Source organism: Littorina saxatilis, unplaced genomic scaffold (assembly GCF_037325665.1).
Source record: "Littorina saxatilis isolate snail1 unplaced genomic scaffold, US_GU_Lsax_2.0 SUPER_6_unloc_1, whole genome shotgun sequence".
Taxonomy (NCBI): Eukaryota; Metazoa; Mollusca; class Gastropoda; order Littorinimorpha; family Littorinidae; genus Littorina; species Littorina saxatilis.
The window spans coordinates 411558-421627 of NW_027125698.1; the positions used below are offsets into that span (position 1 = coordinate 411558).

General features: G+C 40.7%; 1 long non-coding RNA gene across 1 annotated transcript; it reads left to right on the forward strand.

Annotated features, from left to right (window-relative positions):
* The first annotated feature begins 3553 nt into the window (after positions 1–3553).
* LOC138954135 (uncharacterized) lies at positions 3554–8628 on the forward strand. Its single transcript, XR_011451722.1, has 3 exons — positions 3554–3775; positions 6968–7105; positions 8030–8628. It is a non-coding gene; the product is annotated as an uncharacterized lncRNA (long non-coding RNA).
* Positions 8629–10070: the final 1442 nt, after the last annotated feature.

Consider the following 10070-nt stretch of genomic DNA (forward strand, 5'->3'; position numbering starts at 1 on the left):
AAACTCAATTTTTCAGCAACTGCATCCTTATCCAGTAGTTCACACCAGGAACAAAATATCCAACTATAAAACTAACTATATATATATAGGAATAAAGACTTCATTTTTGTTGCGTCAATTTCAGTTGATCCAGACTGCGAAAATCGCTGATCAACAAATGATATTCAACAAGGATGATAGCATTGTTGAAAATAGCAGTTGGGGGGGGGGGGGGGGGGCGGAAAGGAGGTGAAGTAAGCAGATCAACTGATCGAATGTCACCTCCTATTGCCACGAAGGTGCCCCCCCCTCCCCCCATGCCCACCCAACCCCTCCACTCCCGTTTTTGTAAGATGTGGTGTAAGGGGATGTGGAGTGGGTAGGCAGGGGGGGGGGGGGGTGAGGGCGGGGAGTGCGGGTTGTGACGGAAGGGAAGACAATTAATATCAAGTTGACGTGTACCTATTGCCATCCAGGTTTATTCTTTCTCCCCTTGCTCCCGGGGTTTTAAGATGAATAGCAATGAACAAGAGGTTACGGCTTACCACTGTGTTACCGACTGGCAGACTGACCCCTATCTCGGCCCCGCTGGTCAAGCAAGACACAGAGTGCTGACCACTGCTCCGGCCGCTGCCGTATTGTTGCCACGATGACAGGTAGGTATCTTATATCTCGTACCAAGGCCAAAGAGGGTGACCAGCGCTTTGTCCGGTGCTTTGTTGCTGGGTTGTTATCTAGGGATCCTGCGTGGTTGAGAGGAAGGGGTGGGGTATAGGGAGATTAGTGGTTTACGGGGGAGATCGATGGACGATAAACATCGTGGTTGTTTTTTTCTTTTCTTAACCGCCCTTCTCTGCACAGTGTCAGACCGTTCTTTTCTATTGTGTTTACTCTCTGGCTAGATAGATAAAGGGCTTCTGATTTCTGTCCCAAACCCGCCCTCTTACGAACCAAACCTACTGTTCATTCTGCAGTGTAAGCGAAACCTTGTCGTCACGCTCATCAGAACAATACCTATCTCAGTGTTAGGCATTTCTGTAGTGAAACTACATGGGAAGCTACTGGAAGGGTATCTATCATGTGTTAGAAAGTACAAACTCTCAGACCATCGGAAACCATTGCCACGGTAACGTAAGCAAAACTGCCGATCTCGTTTCTTGAGTAAGGCACTTTTTCGTTATGATACATGAAGACTTGTTTTGAGAATGTGAAAGTATGCAAAAGCTTTTTGTGGATTGTTATGCAGTTTTAATGATTGAAAATGTTGCTGTCAGCTCTTTATCTCACGTTTATCCAGCTGCCAGCGCTCCAGATATGTAGATTGCAACTGATAACTAAAATGAGATAGGCAGATTGTTCGGAAACCAAAGAACGTTTTTTGCGTTTTTTCTCAAAACATCAAAAAAGGACATAGGATCATATGATCGTGACGTTATGTACATTATATCTAGGAGTGTCTGACTCACCCCTTCGTCTGTGCTGCGATCTGCTTTGGACACTTATATTACGGAAATGTTGCACATATTACAAAAGGTGGGTTGTTTTTTTTATCAAAGAAATGTTTTTGTTGAAAACATGTTTTCAGGTTTAAATCATATGTCTGTAAAGGTCCTCAGAGAAGAATCGTTTTCAATTTAAACTCCGTCTGTGGCGGTCTTCGTGGACAAACTGCTTTCAGTTTCAGCATCGTGTCTCTCAAGCACTTTGCGAGATATGACCCAATATCTTTTTTCAGTTTAGATGCCCTATTTGCCAAGTGAATTGTTGAGAAAAAAAACCCATGTCCACTTTATTATCATTCCCTGGCTCATTTATGTAGGACTTTGTGACCAGTAGTTTTTACCTTTTGAACCCCCTTACCTTCGACTTCGTCCCTTCCTTCCCCAATCCCCACCTTAACCCCCCCCCCCCCCCGACCTTACTCTCCCCCATCCCCCTACCCCACTCATGGAACATTCAAGTAACTTGTTTGTTTTGCTAGTCAAACACTTTCAAGTCCTGCATTTCTTTTGAATTACCAGCAGTTGTATTTCCCGGCGTCTCTGAAAACGCCATTTATTTCCATTGCACCAGTGACACTTCATTGTATTGTGCACACATTGCTACTGGCCTTGCTTGGCATTATGTTATGTAAGCTGGACACAAAACCTCTTGTGGTTTTTGTAATCGTTTAGCGGTTTCCTGCCTTGCCAAATACTAGCAATCTAACTGGCGTGTATTAACGTAAATTGTTTTCATTGTACTGAGACTTAACGGTGTAATGTATATAAACCGCAACTGGCCTTGAAGTATGGCATTATGCTATGTAAGTAAAGAACGACAACTCTACTAGTGATGTCAACACTTCTCTCCCCCTTGTCTTTGGTTTTTGTATCGTCTCCCCCCCCCCCCCCCCCCCTGCGTTAATCCCTGGCAGTGAAGAAGTGTCAATACTGACTCTCCTCGACTTTCGTTTTTCTGAACAACGTTGCACCTTTCTCTCTGTGACAAGAGCAAACAAACTCTGTGAGCGTGGTGGCTTTTCCCCAATTAGAGCAGGAAAGGAGTCATTTTTGTTTCCCTCTCTCGCTATTATTCTTGCTCATGTGTGTCCACTCGCCGGGCACACGTTTTTTTGAAACTCCAACTCCGGAACTGCGCGCGCCTCGCTGACTTCCGGCAGGTATTCATACGTCACTTCCGGCAAAGGGAGACAAGTCTGAAGAGTCAACACACGACGTAAGACACATGAGAGAGGAGAAGAGGTCGAGAGGCACTTGGCAGCCCAGCGTGGTGCCGCCAGCGGGAAATCTGCAGAACAAGCAGAGAGTCAAAGACTTCATTGATGAATGCCAGAAGAGTTGAAAGTCTGCAGCGAGGGCAGGTGTGCAAGACCACTTGGCTATGCCAACGAGAGAGGAAGCGATATTCACGGGGTGCATGTGGATCTATGCCCCATTAACAGCACAGAGCAACAAATTCTGGCAGAGGGCCGAAGACAAACATGACTCAATCGGGGAATGACACTCTCTGTAATTATGCTAACAAGTAGAGGAAGCGATACTCAAGGTGCGTGCGGATTTATGTCTCATTCAAAGTGCCACACAGCCGATTCTGGTAAAGTACCGAAGCCAAATATGACTCAACTTAGACATGGCACTTTCTTTAATTATGCCGCCAACAAGGAAGAGAAGCGATACGCAAGGTGCAAGTGGATTTATGTCCCATTCAAAGTGCCGCACAGCTAATTCCTGTAGAGCACCGAGGGCACACATTACTCAATCTGGGCATGACACTTACTCTTAATTAGTGTTCACGCTAACTAAGAATTTGTTCGATGTCGGTAATCAATTCTTGTCAGGACCGAAGGAGCGAAAAACGACAGGGGGTGAAGTTTAATAGAAAAATGCACACGTTTAGGTAAGTGGCTGTCCATCTACCTTGATAATAATGGTCGTTTCTTACCGCATGCTTGGCGTTCTTCCTGCAAGTGCGTGTCAGCTCTTCAGCATTTCTTCTTACAAAACAAGGACCGCAAATAATTATGTTTACACAAGTGCGCGCACATTTATCTGTGTCTTTTGCGGCACTTAGTCGCTAATTCTGCTCAGAGATCGAAAGGTAGAAGAGCAGATCGAAAGGTAGAAGAGCAAATTAACCGCTAGATTGTAGAGAGTGAGTCTTTTTATTTGTACTGCAAGATCGGGCACTGATTTCTAATCCACTGATGCAAGCGAATTGTCTATGGATGGGGTTGAGCATTTCATCTACGCAAGTAGCTGACACTGACTAATTGGTGTATCAACAAACAAGAAAGGTAAGTTGTTGGAACGTTGTTATTGACACAAATACGTTACAATCACAAATATATCGACCCAACGGTCTTTTAAGTGAACAGACACACAATTTTGGAACGTTGGCAGTCTCTGTAGGTTTTTGGTATTTGACTAATTGGCGTATTTCTCGAACTTTTCCTCTTAGTTAAAGCGATACAGACATATTGAGTCTCGGTGGTAGTTATTGGCATCATGAAATCCCCAAAAGAGATATACTTGCCAACGTTCCAACATTCAGAATAAACATAATAAAACATAAATGGTAGGTCATTGGAACGTTGAATATAGAAATGTGTAATTGTAACGCTCTGTCTTGTCATAAGTGGAACGTTGAATATATAAATGTGTAATTGTAACGCTCTGTCTTGTCATAAGTGAAACGTTGAATATATAAATGTGTAATTGTAACGTTCTGTCTTGTCATAAGTGGAACGTTGAATATATAAATGTGTAATTGTAACGTTCTGTCTTGTCATAAGTGAAACGTTGAATATATAAATGTGTAATTGTAACGCTCTGTCTTGTCATAAGTGGAACGTTGAATATATAAATGTGTAATTGTAACGTTCTGTCTTGTCATAAGTGAAACGTTGAATATATAAATGTGTAATTGTAACGCTCTGTCTTGTCATAAGTGGAACGTTGAATATATAAATGTGTAATTGTAACGTTCTGTCTTGTCATAAGTGGAACGTTGAATATATAAATGTGTAATTGTAACGTTCTGTCTTGTCATAAGTGGAACGTTGAATATATAAATGTGTAATTGTAACGCTCTGTCTTGTCATAAGTGGAACGTTGAATATATAAATGTGTAATTGTAACGCTCTGTCTTGTCATAAGTGGAACGTTGAATATATAAATGTGTAATTGTAACGTTCTGTCTTGTCATAAGTGGAACGTTGAATATATAAATGTGTAATTGTAACGCTCTGTCTTGTCATAAGTGGAACGTTGAATATATAAATGTGTAATTGTAACGTTCTGTCTTGTCATAAGTGAAACGTTGAATATATAAATGTGAAATTGTAACGCTCTGTCTTGTCATAAGTGGAACGTTGAATATATAAATGTGTAATTGTAACGTTCTGTCTTGTCATAAGTGGAACGTTGAATATATAAATGTGTAATTGTAACGCTCTGTCTTGTCATAAGTGGAACGTTGAATATATAAATGTGTAATTGTAACGTTCTGTCTTGTCATAAGTGAAACGTTGAATATATAAATGTGTAATTGTAACGCTCTGTCTTGTCATAAGTGGAACGTTGAATATATAAATGTGTAATTGTAACGTTCTGTCTTGTCATAAGTGAAACGTTGAATATATAAATGTGTAATTGTAACGTTCAGTCTTGTCATAAGTGAAACGTTGAATATATAAATGTGTAATTGTAACGTTCAGTCTTGTCATAAGTGAAACGTTGAATATATAAATGTGTAATTGTAACGCTCTGTCTTGTCATAAGTGGAACGTTGAATATATAAATGTGTAATTGTAACGCTCTGTCTTGTCATGAGTGGAACGTTGAATATATAAATGTGTAATTGTAACGTTCTGTCTTGTCATAAGTGGAACGTTGAATATATAAATGTGTAATTGTAACGCTCTGTCTTGTCATAAGTGGAACGTTGAATATATAAATGTGTAATTGTAACGCTCTGTCTTGTCATAAGTGGAACGTTGAATATATAAATGTGTAATTGTAACGCTCTGTCTTGTCATAAGTGAAACGTTGAATATATAAATGTGTAATTGTAACGTTCTGTCTTGTCATAAGTGGAACGTTGAATATATAAATGTGTAATTGTAACGCTCTGTCTTGTCATAAGTGGAACGTTGAATATATAAATGTGTAATTGTAACGCTCTGTCTTGTCATAAGTGAAACGTTGAATATATAAATGTGTAATTGTAACGCTCTGTCTTGTCATAAGTGGAACGTTGAATATATAAATGTGTAATTGTAACGTTCTGTCTTGTCATAAGTGGAACGTTGAATATATAAATGTGTAATTGTAACGCTCTGTCTTGTCATAAGTGGAACGTTGAATATATAAATGTGTAATTGTAACGTTCTGTCTTGTCATAAGTGAAACGTTGAATATATAAATGTGTAATTGTAACGCTCTGTCTTGTCATAAGTGGAACGTTGAATATATAAATGTGTAATTGTAACGTTCTGTCTTGTCATAAGTGGAACGTTGAATATATAAATGTGTAATTGTAACGCTCTGTCTTGTCATAAGTGGAACGTTGAATATATAAATGTGTAATTGTAACGTTCTGTCTTGTCATAAGTGAAACGTTGAATATATAAATGTGTAATTGTAACGCTCTGTCTTGTCATAAGTGGAACGTTGAATATATAAATGTGTAATTGTAACGTTCAGTCTTGTCATAAGTGGAACGTTGAATATATAAATGTGTAATTGTAACGCTCTGTCTTGTCATAAGTGGAACGTTGAATATATAAATGTGTAATTGTAACGTTCAGTCTTGTCATAAGTGGAACGTTGAATATATAAATGTGTAATTGTAACGTTCAGTCTTGTCATAAGTGGAACGTTGAATATATAAATGTGTAATTGTAACGCTCTGTCTTGTCATAAGTGAAACGTTGAATATATAAATGTGTAATTGTAACGCTCTGTCTTGTCATAAGTGGAACGTTGAATATATAAATGTGTAATTGTAACGCTCTGTCTTGTCATAAGTGGAACGTTGAATATATAAATGTGTAATTGTAACGTTCAGTCTTGTCATAAGTGGAACGTTGAATATATAAATGTGTAATTGTAACGCTCTGTCTTGTCATAAGTGGAACGTTGAATATATAAATGTGTAATTGTAACGCTCTGTCTTGTCATGAGTGGAACGTTGAATATATAAATGTGTAATTGTAACGCTCTGTCTTGTCATGAGTGGAACGTTGAATATATAAATGTGTAATTGTAACGCTCTGTCTTGTCATAAGTGGAACGTTGAATATATAAATGTGTAATTGTAACGCTCTGTCTTGTCATGAGTGGAACGTTGAATATATAAATGTGTAATTGTAACGCTCTGTCTTGTCATAAGTGAAACGTTCCAATAACCTACAATACTTGGGTTTTTGATATTGGCATCATGATAGTTAGACATTGTTCTTCATCTTCTGGTCGTTCGCTGTTAGATCGTCAGTCCGGACTGCAGGGCGAAACGTGCTGTCCTCTCCAAGTCCTCTCTGGTGCCGCATAGCTTCGTTGGACACTGTTCGAACTGAGCGATGCTGAGAGTGAAACGACAATCTCAGAAGGTTCTGTGGAAGCTGGTAAGCTGGTATCAAAGAAACTGGCACCCTTCAAAAATATCACTACCCTCCTTGCTGCTATCAAGCACTGATTCTGATATAAATAGATATTAATGCAAACTAGCGCGTAGCATGTCGGACACAACAAGTGAATTACATACATACTTGTGTACAGAGCTCACTTTGATATTTGCGCGAATGTATACATTTCGACGTCGTCGTGGAATTTTGGCGTAACTTTTTAAACAGCTTTTCAGGAGTGTAACGATAGCATTCGTGTTCTGTGTGTTGTGGGCATTGGTGGTCGTGAGTCCTTGCGTAAAGCACACAAAAGGCACAGCAGGTTCAAAATGACAGTTAGTTTATTCCGCCATAGATCAGGGGGGGGAGAGTGCCCATACGCATGCGCGATCATGACCTACATTCATGACGTCATATTCATGCGCGTGTACATAGTCTCGGCCATGTGCTCGCAGGCACAGGCCACAGTAATACATACTCTCGTAACAAGGAGAATGAAATATCTGTTTGCTTTTCTCGTGAAGTAGTGTTTATATACGTTCCTGGTATGAATTTAAAGATAAACTGAAGAACGTTAAGTCATGCATTGTCAATCGTATTTAAGAAAATATTTTTCATGGCGGACAAGTCTGAAGCACAAAAACATAAAAATCGCCAAGAATACTGTTACGACACAATTCCACGACGAAACCGATTTGCATCTTGTTTCTGCAGCCAGTGAGGGGCCACACATCAGAGAGAAGATCCGTTTCTTTGCTGCACAGGTCTGGTTGTCAGAGTTGTTCATTTAGCCAAACTCTGCAACTTGCGAGTGCACAGCAAAGGGAGGGGGGTGTTGTGGGGAGAGGGGGGGGGGGGGGGGTAAGGGGGATGATGTGGAAGGGTTCTTGCATGTGTACACCTGGATTTCTATCCATTTTGCAGGGGCTGGTTGACAGCAAGCGGGAGGACCGGCGCGAAGCTGTGGAGGTGTGGGGTTGTGTGGACCGGAGATGCTTTGTCCAAACATCCTGACCGGGCCACGAGCCGCTGGGTCAACAGCGAGGACTCTCCTGGAATCACCAACACTGCGCTAGAATCGTATGGTGAGGGGCTAGCGACAAAAGTGAATATTGAATAAAGAATATGGTTGACTGGTTGACTGGTTGACTGGTTGATTTTGTGTTGTTGAAAATGACCTTTAATCTGAACATACCCTCTTCTAGAACTACGTAGGCTGCGCTAAATAGTGGTTTTTAATGGTTCCGCATGAGTGCCAAAAGTGATGATTTAAAAAACATATTTCAATAAATATGGTTGATCGACTGATTCTTCATTGAATATTGACCGACAATCTCAACTGAGGGACTCTCTTCTAGAATCACGGGGGCTTCGCTTGCAATGTATACGGTATGTTAACACGCGAGTTTCAAACATGATAATTCTGATGATTATTGTTGATTGCTGGAAATTGTGACCGATGATCTCTGCTTGTTTACTCTGTGATGAAAAGTGTGGACCAGTAATACTCGTCTAATGTGTGACACGAGCCAATAAAAATACAACGATAGAAGTACATTTATCCTAAATTGCAAAGCATGTTTACTTATGTTTGCATTTAGATTGGTTTATTTGATTTCTTTTTCTTAATCTCTTTTGCGTGTTTCTGGTTTTGGTTTTTATCCTTGTCCTCTTTTGTGTTCCTTTGGTTGTTTGGTTGTTGCTTGGCTTGTGTGTGTGTGTGTGGGGGGGGTGCGTGCGTGCGTGCGCGTGTGTGTGTGTGTGTGTGTGTGTGTGTGTGTGTGTGTGTGTGTGTGTGTGTGTGTTGCGTTAAGTTTTTTGTGTTTCTGATGCTTGTTTGCGTTTGCTATTATTGCTTTTGTCACATACCTGTAGCCATAGTTTGCCACCTTTGCAAAGCTGTGCATCTCTCGCCACACGGGCAGCACGTGCCGAGGATATAAGAAGGGGGTGAAGGTGGGGCTCTTCGAGCGGTCAGGTACGGTCAATATTGCCTCGAAGATTTGCAGACCTGCTCCGGACATCTGGACCATGTTGCCGCCTTGGTCTGCCGATCTTTCGGACACAGCGTCCAACAGGGTGGTGTCCAGAGGCTGACCGTTTTGTCGTGTGGCTGACATGCACCACAGCAAATAACAATTGTAATGAATGTTTGCAGGTAGTGGAAGAGGGAGACAGAGATGGTGGAGAAGAGAGAGAGAGAGAGAGAGAGAGAGAGAGAGAGAGAGAGAGAGAGAGAGAGAGAGAGAGAGAGAGAGAGAGAGAGAGAGAGAGAGAGAGAGAGAGAGAGAAGACAAGACAAGACAAGACAAAATCTTTATTATCGAGGGTAATAGATAAGCAAGAATATTGCTTTATTACATCCAGCCCTCGCCCTAATATAGGGTCAACAAGAACAGAAAACAATATAATCAAAGAACTATCACATCAAACTTAATACATTATAACTGTATATACAGATACAAATTTTTAAAATTTTAGAGAGAGAGAGAGAGAGAGAGTACACACACACACACACACACACAAACACACACAAACACACACACAAACATACACACACACACACACACACACACACACACACACACAAAGAAAAGAAGAAGGAACAAAAGCAGATCCCAAGTGCAATGAAATAATGTTTGGTATACCAGCCGCGCATTGCAAATAATGTTAAACCACCCTGCGAACAGAACACCGAGAAGTATGACACAGTAATGAGACAATATATTGCAACAGCTCGCGTTTTTGTTCGTAAGCTTTTTTTCAAACAACTCCGTAGTAAAAATCAGTTCAATGAAATGGAGTCTATCTGTAAAAAGTATAGTTCAGTTCTGTACTTTCTCTCTCTCTCTCTCTTTCTCTCTCTCTCTCTCTCTCTCTCTCTCTCTCTCTCTCTCTCTCTCTCTCTCTCTCTCTCTCTCTCTCTCTCTCTCTCTCTCTCGCTGTGTCTGTCTCTCTCTTTCTC